General features: G+C 38.4%; 1 protein-coding gene across 3 annotated transcripts in view; it reads left to right on the top strand.

Annotated features, from left to right (window-relative positions):
• The first annotated feature begins 1576 nt into the window (after positions 1-1576).
• ERGIC2 (ERGIC and golgi 2) overlaps positions 1577-18128 on the top strand; it is a 646362-nt gene continuing 629810 nt past the window's right edge. For 2 of the 3 annotated variants that reach the window (XM_044088197.1, XM_044088200.1), the window contains exon 1: positions 1619-1775. The gene's annotated coding sequence lies outside the window, so the exon portion shown is untranslated. Of the gene's footprint in view, positions 1776-18128 lie in introns of all 3 variants that reach the window. The other variant, XM_044088198.1, reaches the window with a different exon arrangement.

Below are 18128 nucleotides of genomic sequence, written 5' to 3' on the forward strand. Positions count from 1 at the left end.
AACCCTAACATTCACTACAAAACAAATGGACCCGGACTGGTAACACATACCTTAACTATTTGCGTTACCAATTGGGGAAAAAAAGCAAAACCCCACCCACAGCTATGAACTTAACTCAAAATGAGTTGTACTCAGTAACAGAGACTCCAATATCAGAAAACTGACTGGCAGTGTACAAACATACCACAATGACTGGCAATATACAAACAGTCCAAAACTCTAGAAATAAATTATACATTCAAATATATTGCTGCTATACTCAAACATGGTTAGTGACAACCACCACTTGGTCGAATACTGCTGAACTCCCACAATAAGTAGTGGGCAAAACTTCTTCCACAACAAAGTGATCCTGCTTACAATAATCCAATCTAGTAAACTGGAATAAACTGCAGTCTACATCAAAATTATTACTGCAAATGAAATTATTATGAACATCCTTAATGCCATTCAGGACACTTGTTTTCACTAATTAACAAGCAGACTTAAGAAGCAATGTATTTATATAACTAAAAAAAGTGCTGAAATCCTGATTACCTTGCACAAGTAAAGAGTATCAAAGGATCCAGTACTTCACTCACAATACTTTTAGCAAGTACACTTACCTATAATCGAACCAATAAAAACTTAATACATTAGGCTCCCCCTTAAAACAGTTGTCAAACAAATGTAAATATAAAACAGACAAAAAATACTGTTTATAACACAGATTGGGCTCCATCATACACATCCATTCATAGAAAATGATCAAACTGTTCCCACGATATCAATCAACAATCAAATATCTCCAAACACAGGTAACCATCACCAGGCTCTCAACACAGCTTACAACCCTAGCTTCCCACCTTTCTACTACAGAAAATACAAACACCATACAGAACATGGATGCAGTCTGTCGCTGCATACCTGCATTAGGTTGTGCAGGTGGGGAGAAGATGCATACAACTATTTGAAAGAGAAATTTTACAAAATCAAAATAAGTTTACGCCCGTAACTCCATAACCGGGTTCCACTAAAGTCATGCGACGTATCTAATAAAACCTTCAAAAACATTTACTGCGACTCATCAGTGGGACAGCTTCAAAACCTTGATTACTGTCACAAACAACCAAGTACAAGTCTTTTGACTTTACCACTACCACAAACAAACCTATATGCATATGATCCAACAAACGCGAAGATTCAAAATAACAAAAACGTCTTAGAAAACATTCACGGTTTCCTGGAAGAAATAAAATAGTTAAAAGTTATCTGCTTCGGTTGTAAGTCCATACGAATGAAGTGTGTGCTCACCATGCCTGGACAGTTAAATGTGAAAATAATTTAATGTACAATATACAAATAAACTCTTTAAGAAATATTATACACAGACCAAGATTACAAACAAAATATTTATTTTGCATCAGGTTCGATTATTATCTTTTACTACTTGCAGCTTCATCTTCTTAGTATATAAAGTATAACTAACAAGCTATCAACGAACACTTAACATTAACAATACAGCTTTTAGTTTCGTTAACTATACATCCTATATTACGTATTACACAGTTTAAAAAAAAAATCCGAATCACCGGAAGTTGCACGAAGTCATCAATGTAATAGGTCAAAGTTTATAGGCCACAAGGCGTGTAGTCTAGGAAGAAAGGATTACAGTGGAACTGCAAATAGGGTCAGTAATCATGCATATTTCTTAAATCTAGACCTAGTAATTTACAACACGTGTTGAAAAGCAACAATTCTCCTGTTCGTACTGCAAGAAAAAGACATTCATCTTGGTAATATTTTAGCTTAACAATGTACATTCTTCAGGATATTTTATTAGACTGTTTTTAACTGGTTTGTTTACTTGTTACAGTAGCCTAGTTACTTATTCATGTGTCATTTCTCTTGCCTGGAGAAAGTATGAAAAAGCAACCGACAAAGTCCGTTTGTCTCCGCTCTTTCCATAAATGATGTATTTGATAAATGTAGATCATTGATGCAGATATGTACTTTTTTAATGTTGGGTATTTTGTGTTACAGTTAAGAATTATTTGCTGTGTGCTGTACAACGTTTTTCTTACAAAACTTGCTGTCTTCTCTCTTTAGACGTAGTTAGAAAAATCAGAACCGATGGTTGCAGAGCCGCTGTTCATTAACTGTAAATTGAAAAATTGTTAGAATTCTTTAGTTATTTTGGACCTTATGCCTGCTATTACAATAGTTGTAACATTCGCGCAGGTCTTGATTGCAGGGCTGGTATGCAGTAACTTTTACACTGAAACGTACACCGTTGATGACGCTGTATTAAACTTCGGCGAATTAGTTCCTGTTAAACACCTGAAACTATGGTTACATAGTGAAAGGGTTACTGTCGCATTCATGTATGGGACACAAAAAAAAAAAAAGTATTCGTGGGTTCTGTTCAAGCAGCTTGTACAATCACAAATATTATTTTAAAGACTTACAAATTTGCGACAGATCAGTGACAATAGCAATGCATGTTCTCTCTCTTGCTGCTTCTCGAAAATGGCACTATACGTGTCAGGATATTTATATTCGCGCACGTACAGCCTGGCATGCTTCTTAAAGACATATCATGGGCACTCTTATGCTATACTATATATCCTTCCTCTTTGAAATTGAGAACAAGTGTTATGAGGCCATTCGGTATGCAGAAATTACAGCTCAACAATCATGCATTATACAACACTATGTATACATGTAAATACAATCACTATATATACATGTAAGTTGCTGTGTATTTTACGTTCGGCTTAGATGTCTGACCATAAGGTGACATAAAACAGGGGTTTGAATTAGCAGCTGGGACAGTTTATTTGGAATGATTAACCTGTGGAATGTTTGAATCAGTTACCGGAATGGGATCAGAATTTGAAATACATTCTGCTCTGGAAACAGTGTCTGATTCATTCTCAGGTTTACGATTTGCATCACAGAAGCAATGTTGTGACTGGGGTGATGATTCTGGTACAGGAAGATGTCTTCGATGTCTCCTGTACTCCACACCTTTGGAATTTACCAAGTACGATCTCTGCTCAGCATAGATGCCTGTAATCCGTCCTGTTCGAGCAAAACCTTTTGTTCTCTGAATTCGTACTGTCTCTCCTTCCCTCAACGGATAAAGTAATCTCGATCTGTCATGGCTAGTTTTCTGCATATTATGCTTCTTAAACAATTGAGCCTTGATGGTTTTATTGTTCTTGGAATTAGGCTGCAGCAAACTTGAAGAAATAGGTAGCATTTCTAGTTTGCCTGGAAAACAGTCTTTGAGCCGGTGAGCCAAGTATATCATCATGGGTATGTTTCTGAGATTAAGTAGATTCAGGAATACATCAGTATTGTCATGCTTTGACCTTTCAAGTAATTGCTTTGCACTCTGCACTGCACGTTCAGCTAGACCATTGGACTGAGGATATTCAGGACTACTAGTGACATGTACAAAGTCTCATTCTTTCACAAATTTGTGAAACAGCTGGCTAGTAAGTTGAGTACAATTGTCAGAAAAAAATTTGTGTGGACTAACTGGGAAGTGACTCTGCAACTTAGTAATAACAACAGTGGATGTTAGGTTAGGTAGTAGACCAATCTCAAACCAATTCGAATAACAGTCTACCAAAACTAAGTAGTGTTGATTGCTCCACTCAAAGATGTCAGTTGCTACAGTAGACCAAGGTAGTTCAGGAACTGGACTTGGCTGAAGTGGTTCTCTTTGCAAATGCGATCTAGTACTGTTGCTTACTGAACAAGAAGAAAGAACTCTATCAATGTCTTTTGGTAATGATGGCTAAAGTACTAATTCTCTTGCTTAGCGGATGTGGGCCCTGGGTGACCATGATGCAAAATCTGGATGTATTCTTGTTGTAAGGAAGCAGAAACAACAATTTTAGGACCTTTGAAAGTAATGCCATCTTCCATCAACAGTTCATCTGTGTAAGGAAAATACTTTTGCACTTCAGGTGATACACTAATTGCTTTGACGACCATCTGACATTAATATAGTAATTGAGTTTCTGTGAAATTGGATCAGTCTGAATGTGATCTCTTAACTGGTCTAGTCTAGTGATGAAAAAATTATGCACTGCCATCACTTCATAGTCAAACGTTTCTGCGCCAAGCTGTTCTATTGAATTTCTAGGTGATCTTGATATTAGCCAGATTGCCTTTAGTGTAGACCAATTTGAAATTGTACTTTTGCAATTTGAGCATCATTCTTTGTAATCTCACTGGAATGGAATGCATAGGCTTCTTTAGAATAGTAACTAAAAGTTGATGATTGGTTTCAGTCCGAACAGCACAACCATAAATATAATCATGAAGCTTGAAACATGCAAATACTATTGTCAAAAGCTCTTTCCGAATTTGAGCATACTGCATCTCCGTTTGGGTTAGTGTTCTAGATGCATAGGCAACTGCTCTTTCTGGTTGAGCATACTGCATCTCAGTTTGGGTTAGTGTTCTAGATGCATAGGGGTACTGGTCTGCCCTATGACTGTACCTAGACCAAATTTTGAAGCATTACAGGAAAAGAGTAACTGGTTTATTTACATCATTGTATCTTAATGTAGGTGGGGTGGCAATTTTCTGCTTTAGATCTTCAAATGCCTTCTGGTGCTGTTCCAACCATGACCATGCAACATTTTTGTGTGTGAGCTCTCTTAAAGGTGCTGTCAACTCACTGAAGTCTGGTATAAATTTGTCTAAATAGTTGACCATGCCCAGAAAATGCTGTAAAGCTTGTACATTATCTGATGCTGACCTTTTCTAGAATAGCTGCTTGCTTGGTTGGGTCAGGTCTCAAGCCTGTACTTGTAAACAAATGACCTATGTATGTAACTTCTGGAAGTCTGAAGTTTCTCTTCAGAGGGTTGAGCTTCAAGTTTACTTTACATGCTGTGTCTAGAACTTTCTTGAGGTTTCTGTCATGCTCTGATTCACCATTGCCTCTAACCAATGGATTGTCTACTGTTATGGCACATGGATAGCCTGAAATAATTTGCTCCATTGCATGCTGAAAAACTTCACTTGCAGAATTTATTCCAAATGGCATCCTTGTGAATCTGTATCTGCAAAACAGAGTACCAAAAGTAGTTGGAAATGAGGGTTTGCAATCAAGCAACACTTGCCAAAATGAATTCTTTGCATCTAAAATAGAAAATGAAGTGGCATTTGATATTAGAGCTGCAATGTCTTCGATTGTGCGCATTTGATGATACGGTCTTTAATGCTTTATTCAAATCTCTTGAGTCAGTGCATATTCTGATTTCGTTTGAGCCTTTTTCTGTGAGCGGCTACCATGGATGACACCCATTCAGTTGGTTCTGTGACTGGACAAATTACACCTTGCTGCACCATTGTATCCAGCTGAGCTGTAACTTTATCTTGCATAGCTATCGGAACTCTTCTTGCTAGTCTGACTACTGGAGTGACCTCTGGGTCTAACTTCCTGGAATACACAACTGGAACTTTGCCCAATTAGTCATCGAAAACATCAGCATAATCTAAATGGCTTTGGAGAAATTAGAACTCGGAACTTCACTCACATGATGAAACAACTTTAGCAAAAGAAAGCAGATTCATTCTTAAACTATTTTTGAGACCCAGTAAAGATTGCACTGGTCTTTGGACTATGTAGAATAACAAGTTATAACAGTTTTCTGCCAAATAACATGAAAGTGTCACTGAACCTTTGGTTTGAAATTTTTTACCCCTCCCCCCCAAAAGCAGCAAGTCTCTCACTACTGATTACATTGAGTTGCTCGTTAGTTCTTACTCGTGCAAATGTATCTGCTGATATAACATTACACTTTGAGCCAGTGAATACTTTGAGCTCTGGGGATCTTCTATTAATCTGGACAGTACAAAATACTTCACTTCTTGTTAATAAGTTTGTTTTTTACACTTGTGACATTGCTGACCATATGCTAAGTACTTCTCTCTTTTAGAGTCATGATTCACATCACAATTGTGACAGTTAACAATAAAGCTATATTTGGATTTTGCTGATTCATGCTTGTACTGCACTGAGCTGGTGCTGGAGCCTGCACCTTTCTTAGAACTTTCTGGAAACCTTGGGCGTCTTTGGAAACCCTGCAGCTGCCACATGCTTAGGCCTGCTGTTGTAAACACTATCTACATGTGCTCTGGATCCAACTGAAACCATGCCCTTGTCGCTCGCAAGCATACTTGTGTGTTTTTCTGTCACCTCATAGAGTTGACAAATCTCTATGACCTTGCTCAACGTTAAGTCACTGTTATGAAGTAAAATCTTTCTCACAGCAGCACTGTTAATACCACATACAAGCCTGTCCTTAATCAGCTCATCTTTTAAATCACCAAACTGACATGTTTTAGCTCTGTTTCTGAAGTCACTTATATAAGCTGCAAATGTTTCCCCTGGTTTCTGATTTCTTGTGTAAAACAAATGCCTCTCTAGTATAATATTCATCTGGGGGTTTACACATTTTTCTGAACTTGCGCTTCAAACACTCGGGGTCTTCCTTTGACTCGGCTTGTACAACAATATGGCGGTCTGCACCTTCTCCTTCATATACTGCTGGTGCATACACAAACGAATGCTCTCTTTCTTTCTTTGGCCTGACACCCTGTTAGGTTTACCAAAATGAATGCCCTGGTGTGTGCATCTCTATCTGCATAAGCTGCTTGTATGAAAATATCTTACTCTTGCTCAAATATTCTCCAATTCTCTGCAATATTCTGACTGAACACAAGTGGTAGGGGCTTTCAAAATCCGTCTGCCATATTAACACATACCAGCGAAGCGTTTTGTGAATAAGCATGAATATACACACATGCACATATACATACGTTTCTGGCATAAACAGAACTTGTCCATTGCCTTTGTACTCTGAACTTATACTTTTGTTGGACTTTTCAGAATTATGCAAATAAACTCGCAGTACTTTCAAAATAACCGGACTTTGCAAAATAATCTTCTCGAGCATTTTGGTACTTTCAGAATATTATAAGGAAAGGCAGAAATGCTAAAATCATTTACCATCACTTGCTAAAGTCGTCACTTTAAGAAACATTTGAGAACTTTACAATGTGACTGAATAACTCATGAGCACTGTAACACTCTTTAATGTTGTCTTTTGCAAGAAACGCCTCTTATCAGGGTAAGAAACATGCCAAGCAATTGCACAATGCAAATAAATTAAATCAAATATCCATTGCCTAAAACTCAATAGCTTTTGAAGTAATTACACTTTGCGAATAACTGCATACAGCCCACTGAAATGTCCCCAGAATGGTGGTACTTTGCTAGGCAACTCTTTTTATAGTACAAGAAGCACTCTGTAATGGCGGTACTTTGCATATAGACACACCCAGCACAAGAACTTTTCAAAATAACTATACTTTGAATTTCATGAAATAGTTGCACTTTGCACATAATAAACTTTTCATAATTTCCGCTTGCCTGTAATGTGGTTTGTGCCCTTGTAATGCCCCTTTTTCATCTTTAGTATTGAGTAAATAATTTGTGTTATTTCTCATTATCTTTGATTCTTTCTGGTTGTGTTTGTGCTCTTTTCTCTCGGTTTTACCTTCACTGTTGTCTTTGCATCTCATGGCTCTGAACATTCTTCTCTTTCTGATTCCAATTCTGACACCATGTCGCTTTCGTGTATGGGACATGAAAAGAGTCTTCGTGGGTTCTGTTCAAGCAGCTTTATTTTGTACAAACTCATTATTGTAAATACTTACTAAGTAACTTGTATACAGATCTATGACTATGCATGTTTGCTCTCTGGCTGCTTCTTCAAAATGGCACGTGTCAGAAGATTTATATATATACACGTACAGTCTCGCATTCTTCTTAAAGACTTGGCATGCACACTCTTATGCTATGATCTACAGTTACCATCCTTCCAGTCACTCTCAATTGCTTGTAAGAGTTGGGTTAGGTAAGGAAGCAATCCGTTAAGGAATATATACTAACATTTTACTGCAAGTTACCATATTAAGAGAAGTCCAATAGATGGGGAGAAACAGCTGTACAACTTGATGTCATTGCTGTTTGATTTGTCATGTTGCATAAGCTATGTGAAAAGGGAGCTTTTGAAGCAAAAATAAAAACTGCAATGTGCTTACCTCCCCAATATACCTCATTATGAGTGTTAAAAGGTCCATATCCATTGCAATTTCACACTGAAAAGATCTGTCACACCTTCAGTGTTAAATTTCTTTTGTAGCTTATATCTTTGTTAAATGAGACTGAATCATGTTAACTCATCAAAAGAACATATTTTTGGTATAAAGTAAAACATTTTAACTATTTGTGAACTTGCTAGTTAAAGTTGTTGGTAAGCTATTAGTAAGCGTTTCATGTTTTATATTTAGTATTTATTGCACTTGTTTAGCGGGGTGATCCAACTAGGTAGACAAGCTGCACATTTTCAGCAGATGCCTGGGGAGAAAAGATCCATAATGAAATGAGTAAACAGTAAAACAATAGCTAATGCATTTTAGACAATTAATGATAAAAACAGGTCAGTCTGTCTGTTTCAGTTTAATAACCATTTTTACGCCTGCTAATAGAAGTAGTACACAGAAGAATAAAAATGTCATACACTGTTAAATTTAAAAATAAAAAAAAAATTATGAATGAGATGTGATGCAGGTCGTTACAAAGCGTTATGGCAGATTTTTTTTTTTTTTTTTTTTTTTTTTTAATTGTGAGGGTTGACAATAAGCATAGAAAGTTCTTTGAAGTACAAAGAGGAGTAGATCAGGTTGTGGTGGTTATACCAAGAGTATGAGAGCCATTTAGTGAGTAGAGAGGCATATATATATATATATATATATATATATATATATATATATATATATATATATAGATTCACTTCTAAATCCCTACTCACAAAATCTCAAAATACTGAAACTCAAAATATCGAAAAAAAACACAGTACAGCAACGCTACCTATACTGCAGCAGAACCACATACAAAAACATGTTACACTTCAAGTATAGGCAGCGGGGCAAGCTCCCCTGCACCCCCCCCCCATGTGGGGGGTTGTGCCCCCACACCCCGTGCTACTTAAATATATCAACTCCGAGATTACACTTTGTGTACTGAAGTGCAACCTTGGAGTTGATATATTTAAGTAGCAGGGGGTGTGGGGGGCAATATGGTTTGTGTTTTATTTGTTTTAGTATGTACTTGTGGGGGTGTGGGGGGTAATATGGTTTGTGTTTTATTTGTTTTAGTATGTACTTGTGGTGGAATATGGTAAGTGTTGGTATCCTGTGTGTTTTCAGTATTGAGTATTAGAGATTTTGAGCTTTAGGGATTTTGGTTTCAGTATTTTGAATTTTAGAGATTTTGAGAGTAGGGATTTAGAAGTGAACCCATATGTATGTGTGTGTATAATCAATTGAAAGAGTAGAGCGGCCTAGGAAAGAGGATGAGAGAGAGAGAGAGAGAGAGAGAGAGGGGCAGCATGTAGGTTATCCCAGGAGAGGTGCAAGAGCATAGCCAAGTATTTTAGGAGAATCTTTAGTTTGAAAGGCTGTTCTCTAATGCTGTAAGAGTGAGAGAGGAATGGAATTGCAGGTTTTAGAGAGAGAATGAAGAGTATAAGGAGTCTTTCACATTATCCTTTGATTTAGTTACACACAGCAACATTTTACACACAGCAACATTTTGTCAGAAGAGTATGGTGATCATTTGGTACTGTATAGTTGGAGAATATTGTTTAGATTTGGACATTTGTCTAGTTCATAGTGTCATGACAAGCTGTGAACAGATTAATAGTACCTTAATTCCAGCCACTGAAGTCGCTTTAGTACGAGACAGGGATGTGTCATATAATGATGGATATTAAGCAAATTTTGCAATTTTATTGTAGCACGGGTATGGGGACTGCATATAGGAGTGTAGGGATGAGGAAAGATGATGTAATGCTTATCCTAGCTTGCTCTGTTTGGTAGGGATTGTCTCTTTAGAGGACTCCCAGTTTTTGAGGTGTTTCTCTACAGCCTGCTTTATGTGGTGATCAAACTTTATATTTTCATTAATGGTGAACCCCAGTAGCTTGTTATGGGTTAATATTTCTATATTTTTCTTGTTGGATAGAACTGAGAAGGATTTTTGGTCAGATAGTTTCTTAGTGATGAATAAGCTTGGATGTTTAGTGGTTAAAGATAAGTAGTAAAATGTGAGGGAGTTCACAAGATGTGGTATAGACTGTAATCCTGTGCCATATTTTGTGCAATTGAAGACCGGTAGATTTAGTTTTGTACTGTCATGGGATGCATTGTTTTGAGTAATTAAATTTTTCATGCTTTGGATTCAGTTTAGGGATGCCATGAAATGCTGTATATTGCACAGTTAAAAACAATTGGATTCAATGCAATACTGTAAGAGAATGTCCTAGTTTTTGAAGACTGATTTTTGAAGTGCATTGGGCATTAGCAGACCGGAGTTCCACTGTGGTGAACCCTAATCGGGAAAAGCCGAAAGAAAAACCAACACTGGACTGGATACATTACTGCCATGAGATGCTCTCTTGTGCACTTGCAGATCACCTTAGCTCGCATGGCTGTTTTGTTTTTTTTACATCGTTTACTAAGTTTACTGTTAAAAATGTTACCAGATGCACAAACTGAGCAGGATTGCTTTCCCTTCAGTATGAAAATGGGATGGGCTAGGTTGCACCGCTGATTCTGTAACATTTCAGACTGTGCCAGTAGTGTCACGGGATGCTTTATGTTGCATGGCTGAACAGCGTTGGTGGCATGGCATGCTGTAAGCTGTGGGGCCAAGTTTTGTTTTGTAGCATTTTAGTCAGTCTAATTTGCACTGTGTACTTTAGGTTGCACTAAGGATTTTGCAGAGCTTTAGAGACAGTTTAGTACTGTAACAGGATGTCCTAATCTGCAGACTAAGACATAGTAGTAATGTGACTTGCCCTAGGTTGTAAGGCTAATTTTAGAACACATTTGGTTCCGTTTAATACTGCTTTGGAATGCTGTAAATTGTGGACATGAATACTTCTGACCTGCAAATTAATCTAGAACACCACAACCTTTTAAAACTATTTTTATACTGCTGTCCATTGTATGTACACATATAGTAATGTAGATTTGATAGTATTACATTTACGTTAGCATAGACATAGGATGCAGTTAATTGCATGACTAGTTTTGTTCATAGGTATATACTATGCAAACGACCATCAAGGCCTTTATAAGCTTAGCCACTCAACTCAAATGTGCCCGTATGTGTTATGGGTGTTTATTAGGAGGGGATATGTTGGTTAGGAAGTTTCAAAAGGTTATGTTGGGGGGCATGGTAGTTTGGCCATAGTTACTGTCTACCTCTGTCTTCAGAGACATGGAGCCAGACCCAGGGTGAATTTTTGATTTCCCGTCCATTGGTCAAAGCTTTATGCTTAAATAGGGTTAGAGTTAGGGATGGACTGTACTTCACATGGATGAGGAGCCTGTTCCATAGCATGGTGATCCTCTGTGTCTGATACAGAGGAAAATTACTATGCCCAAACTAATATGTAATGTTTTGTAAGATGCTCTATATTGCACAGAGGAACAGCATTAAATTTAATACTGTCGTGGTATGCTTAAGGTTGCTTGGCTAGGTTTTAGTGCTTTACAGTTAATATTGATACAGTTGTCAAGGATGCTACATTGTGTGGCTAAAGAATATTCCATTCTTTGTATTACCAACAGATAAATGAATCACTATTGCCTTTTATCTGCTAATGACTAGCTGTACTGGATTAAACTGCTGTGGATGAAGGAGGCAAAAAGTGGATTGAGGCACAGGATGACTGCATTTAAGAAATGAGGCGGAAAACAAACTTGCAGCACATTTCACTAGCTTTGTAACTGCCAAACAATGTCTTATTTTGATGCTTGGAAAAAAGCCCCTGCCATTTTTTATGGCTGGTTTACTACTGAATGAAGTGATGGAAAGCTATAAATCACAACAAATTTACAGTGACTTTTGTTTAGTGAGACACCAGTTGCCACAGCAGGCTTATTATTGAGTGCACTAATGTAAAGCGCTAAACCTAGCATATTAATTGCCATTACAGTGCCAAGCCAATACTGGTGTATTCTAAAGAGCTGTACTGGCCAGCACTTGAAATATTTTACTATTACTTTTAAAATTGGCAAATCGTACAGATCTTTTGCTCATTTATACAGTCCTGCTCTGTCTTACTGAAGAATTATGTTGTGCACGCTCATGCACACCAACTAACATAAAAAAGCAGTTGTGCAGAGCAAGGCAAATTTGTATAACATAGGGATAAGTTATAAAAGTGTGCACATCTGCTTTGTGTAGTTAACACGCTGACAGCTTGCTGTAGCAATTATTCCTTTTTCTTTGTTTCTATGTACTATTATTAGAGAAATGAGAACCATATAAAAATACAGAGTGGGTTTTAATCAGGTTCTTTAGTTTTCTCCCATTTCGCAAAAACTTTCCTTAGGAGAATTGGAAATTTGTGTATAATATGTACGTATGTGCGTGTATGGTGATGGGTTAGCACTCAGAATTAGTTTCTATGCCTTGTGATCATAGAGTACTGGGAGAGAATTCAGCTCCCCTTTGACCATGGATTGGATTTATTGGGTAATCAGAAAATGAATGAGTCATCATTTATGATCTAATTGAAAGAAGCTGTTTAGCACCATCCCTTAATTGTCTCTCTTAGGAACTTATCAGTTCATTTCTGTCTTATGCAACACCCTTTCAAGGGTGTAAGTAGGCAAATTCAGTTCACCCAGGTGAGTTTATTTTTAGACATATGCAGCCCAAGACGTATAGAACTGTACAAATATCTGCCTCCTAGATCTGGATGCAGCATACTTGGATGTACAACATGCTGAAAGGTTGTCATACTGAAGGCCCAAAGTCCATTTTACAGTAAAGGCAAAAGCTGAAAATGAAACAGAGCTTTCTTTGTTTTTTGATAAGTGATAGTTTGGTGTTGGAGGCAGCAGTATGAGTCTGCATTACAAAGTAAAGGTGTATGGCTTCACATTTGCAGCTTGCAAGGGAAGCCGATTGCTGACATTTCCCAGTGGTTATTTTGATTTCTGTACACTTGGTTATGTGTAAAGTACATGAGGTTTTTGTTAATGCCTTATCCCTGAAGAACCCCACAAATGTGTTTTCCATAGAACATCCCTGCTGTGCATTGTGAACCAGCAGGGATTCAAACTTTTTTCCCCGTTTCTTAGTGGTTATGTGGCACTGGAGTTGCTATATGTTAGTTACTGGGGGTTCACTCCACCATAAGGAGAGGTCCACCATAAGGATAGGTGCAGTAGGGCTTGGCTTCCTTCAAAAAACACCTTTTTGTTGTTTACATACAGCTGAAGTTTAGTCATTTTTCGTCTTTCTGTTGATTCTGTGATTTCTTTATTCATTGAAATGTAATGGGAGTGATGCTACATGGAATCCTTGACATAAAAAAAACAACACAGGCAAAATGTTTGCAGTATTATATGAAGAGAGAATACAGATGGTAAAACTGGAATAAAACAGTAAAATACACAAAACCAAAATGTAAAAACTATTAAAACTAAATACAATGTTGAAATAGTGCCAGTACTAATCCTCATACACTGATTCAATGTACTACATAATCCCTTTTACCACATAGCGTCAGATTTATTCCCCTACCTACCTCCTTCCAATTGTGCATGCTGTCTAAACTTCACTTCTACTTAGTGTTAGAGTTGTATCTTTGTCCCCAGTCTTGCTTCTTACTTAAGCTGTATTATTTTCATTTGATTTGTGCCTCTTCCGATCTCCCTGACCTTCTCTGTAGCAAAAGGAGATACTGCCTGCCCAGGTATCTGGAATTTTGTAAATGGTTATGTCATTTGTGAATATCAACATAATTATATGCTTCTGTTACAGATGTATTAGAACTGTATGTCATATTGTACAGACGTGTGCTAAAGAGATATTTTGTAAAGTAATGAGCAGAAATGTATACCCACTGTTGTACCTGTATAGATGTATATATTTTAACAGGGAAGACTGAAACATGGGAGATTAACTTGCAGAACTTCAAAAGAATAGTTGAAACTAAGTTTCTTTATGGCTAGGCCATAAACAAAAGAGATGTTATCTTTCAGTTTCAGTGCAACAGGAGACATAATGTCTAGAACTAGAAGTTTTTTTTGTATTGTCTTTAAATGTGAGGGAGTGTAAATTATTTTATGACTTCTACCATTTGCCAACAAATCTAAAGTCTATGTATTTTCACAGGTAGATGCTAAATGCTACCAGTTACAGTGGGGGTTTTCATCTGGGGTAGGCAGATGACAAGAATTGATGTCATGCTGCAAGCTACCCCGCCCCCAGCAGTAATATTTGAAATATTAATTTAAGAACTCTGAGAGAGACAGGGAGACTGGGCGTTTTGTATTTGTCTTTGACCTGACAAGAACATCCACTTACCAAATCTGCCTGCTTGCTCTGTAAGTAAGTCAACTAGGGTACAGTAATTTCTCTTTGGACATAGTCAGGAATATAGTAACGTATAGCTTAGATATTTTCTTGATTTATATGAGACTGTCCTGCAGTGTTCTTTTAAATATTTCCTGTGATTTTGAACTCTGATGTAATTGTGATTATTTACCAAGTATTTTCTTGTTCTTTTATTATTAAATATATGTAAACCTTTCATTGTAGCTGATATTTATGAGACCTATTTAAGTTCTAAGAGTACTTGCATATTTATTTGGCGACACAGTGGGCCACTCCTAATAGCCTTGCTCTTGGTCAAACTACCATTCGGATTAATAGTAACATCGCTCTCTTTAAGGGCCTTAAAGTGTCGGCTACTTGGGCAGGGACACAAAGCACTGGTTGGACAGAGAGGGTGCTGGAGGTCTTGGCTTGGCCACTCAGCTGAGATCTCATCTCTGTGTTTGTGCCAGTGGGGAGTCGTATTTGGGATCTGGCGAAAGAGGGAGAAATCGGCCAGGGACTGACTGTTGTCTGTGTGCTCTGAAATTGCAATTCATGCAGAGAGCTGTGTCTGGAAATACTGTTTGTGTAACTTGTCATCTTCCCATTGTGCATCCCCCACTGGTGCTATTAGTGAGGATTGAGGCTTCGTGATTACTGTTGCCAGTGGTGGGACATCACACCCTCCACCAGATATTTAATGCCACCTAGTGTTGGACTTGTTCCTGTTTTCCCTGTGATCTTGCATGTTACTTAAAATACATGCTGTTTAAATTGCACTTTCATCTAGTGGTGGACTTTGTGCTCCTATTACTGGAGCCTGTAAGCTGTAGTGCTACGTATTGTTGGATGTGTGTATCTGCTGCTGTGATCCACCATGTCTCAGCTGCAGTGCTTCACTATAATAAAATCGTACCCCAATCTCCTGATACTGCATGCTATGTAGAGTTCTGCTGTGCCCTCCATTATTGGACTTGTGTTCCGTGGTACCTGTGCTGTATTTTCCTCCCAGTACTGGAGTTGAACCCTTACCCCACCCAGTCTTGTGTGCTGCCTAAGCTGCAGTATGTATAATCATAATTTAATCTATGAAAGTTAACTAAAAATGGAGGGTACTAACCCTGTGTAAAACTTAAATCTGAAAACTACATGAAATAAAAATAAACTTTACTTAAAATATTTTAAATAAATTTGTTTCCATTATTTGTGTGCAGTTTTAATGCAAGAACATTCAAGTAGCCACCACAGTAGGACAGCTTGTTTCTTTCTCTTCCTGTTCCATGGGAGGGTACAGTGCTCAAAGCCATCTTGTCATACAGCTGGGTTAGGCCTTGGATAGTGTCTATTTCAGTTCTTGATTTCAGAAGTTCTGCATCGGTCAAATAAGAACAAACTAGTAACCATAAGTAGCACACTATGAAATGAACAGAACAAAACAATATGCAGCAGTAAACACAACTCAAGCTCTTAATGTTGCAGATCAGGACAGCGCTTTTTTCAAGTGACAGTTTCTGCCACTGGGCTGAAATCTTTTGTCTTTTTAAGTTAAGAATGTGAAGCCAGTTTCTTAAGTAAGCAATTTTAGTGAGTTAAATACAGCTAGTGAAAAAATAAATTCTGTAGAATGTGACTGTATTATCCTGACATTTTACAGAAGGACCAGCATAATGATACAGTGGTTAGAACTGTTACCCTACAGTGTTTTGATCTTCATTTAATTTCCTGGCTATTGTGGCTTTGTACAGGGTTTGCATGTCCTCATTGTGTCCAGTTATGATTTTAAGAGTCCTTTGCTTCCTCCTGTATTGCATCCCAAAGACAATTAAATAGTGTAAACTGGCCATCCTCCAGATTACCTATACGTGTACATGCATTGTGACCATGTATGTAAACTTGGATTGGTATTCCATATAGGACTGATCTGTGCCTTTTGCTCATTTCTTGGTGGTGTTGGTTCTGTTTCCCTGTGATACTCACTAAGATAAGAGATACTGGGAAATGAATGAATTACATATTTTCAGATAAGCTTTCATATACTCCTTGCAGTTTGCCAAGTTGCAACTTCTTTTTGGTGGTGCTGTGACGTTGCTTTATTTAGATGGCCATCACCAGTACCCTATGTCCAATGCCAGTCTACCAGTCCTGCTAATCTACCCCCAAAGTAACATAGACCTGGGCTGATTAGGTTTATAGGTTTATAGGTTCATACTAGGCTATCTGCCCAAGGGCATTTATAAGCCTAGCCCATAGTTATGTGGCTTTCGCCACCCCTTTAGTTTGAATAAAAACTATGCCTATCATTTTTCTGTGCCTCTGTCAAGCAGTGACACTGAAGTAATCCCTGGGGTATATCTGCGATCTCCCATCCATTGGTCAAGATTCCTCTTGAACAAGGCCAGCGAGGTGCTCTGCCTCACATGTACCGGGATTTTGTTCCACAGCATAGGGAGTCTCTGGGTGATGAATCTGTCCCTCCAGCACGTTCTATTTATAACCGTGTCAAGGTTTAAGTCTCCGCCCTTGTGGTTCTGAGGGATCTAGATTTTTGAGGTGAAGCATATTCATCAAATCTGGGTTTGACATGGCCTTATATGTCAGGCACAGGTCACCTCTGAGCAAGCGGTATGAGACTGAATAAAGCTGGAGTTCTTTCAGTCGGGCAGCATAAGACATATTTTTGAGACCCTTTATCCTTTTGGTGAGGAACTTTTGGGGCCTTTCAAGCTGCATCAGGTGTCTGGTCAGATACATTCGAGCGGGCATTGTACTCAATCATAGGTCTAATGAGTGATGAGTACAGGGGACGATGACCTCCCTTGATCTAGATGTGAATCCCTTCATGATCAGGTGGGCGATATAGAAGGTTTTCCTAACTACTTTAGCAACATGAGTGTCAAAGCGAAGACTACTGTCAACTTGGGTCCCCAGATCCCTGATGACTTTTCTGTGCTCAGTGGATTGTCACCTATATTGTAGCTAGGGGTAACCTTGTTTTTCCCGAAGGGTATGACTATGCATTTTTGGCGTTTAACTTCAGGCCATGGCTCTGGCACCAGTTATCCGTTTCTGTGAGGCCCTTCTGGAGGATATCTGTGTCAGATGTGTTTTCGACTATGGCCCAGTTTGCAGTCATCTGCAAACTTTGTCAGCCATAACCCTCCTGTGTTTGCTTGTACTTCAGAAAAGTAGATGCCGAACAAGAGTGGACCCAGGACTGAGCCCTGTGGGACACCACTTGTGACAGGCTTTGAGTCTGACATGGCTCCAGCAACTCTGACCCTGTGGGTTCTGTCGCTAGCCAGTTTGCAACCCATCTTGTGATGTATGGGTTTACATTCAAGCTGATGAGTTTTTCGATGATACCTGAGTGGGGTATTGTGTCGAAGGCCTTTGCCAGGTCGAGGTAGGCTGTATGGACTGCCTTTCCCTCATCAATGGCCTTGGTGACTGTCTTGAAAAAGTCAACCAAGTTTAAGAGGCAGGATCTGCCTTTGACAAAGCCAAACTGGGTTGGATCCAAAGTCTGCAAGTTCCCTATGTCTTTATTTATGAGTTCCATTATGATCCTCTCCATGGCTTTGCAGATAAGGCTTGTCAAGCTAATGGGGCGGTAATTTCCAGGGTCTGTGGAGGCACCGCCCTTATGAAGTGG

The sequence above is a fragment of the Protopterus annectens genome, chromosome 11.part0 (genome assembly GCF_019279795.1).
Source record: "Protopterus annectens isolate FY-2018-M chromosome 11.part0, PAN1.0, whole genome shotgun sequence".
NCBI lineage: Eukaryota > Metazoa > Chordata > Ceratodontiformes > Protopteridae > Protopterus > Protopterus annectens.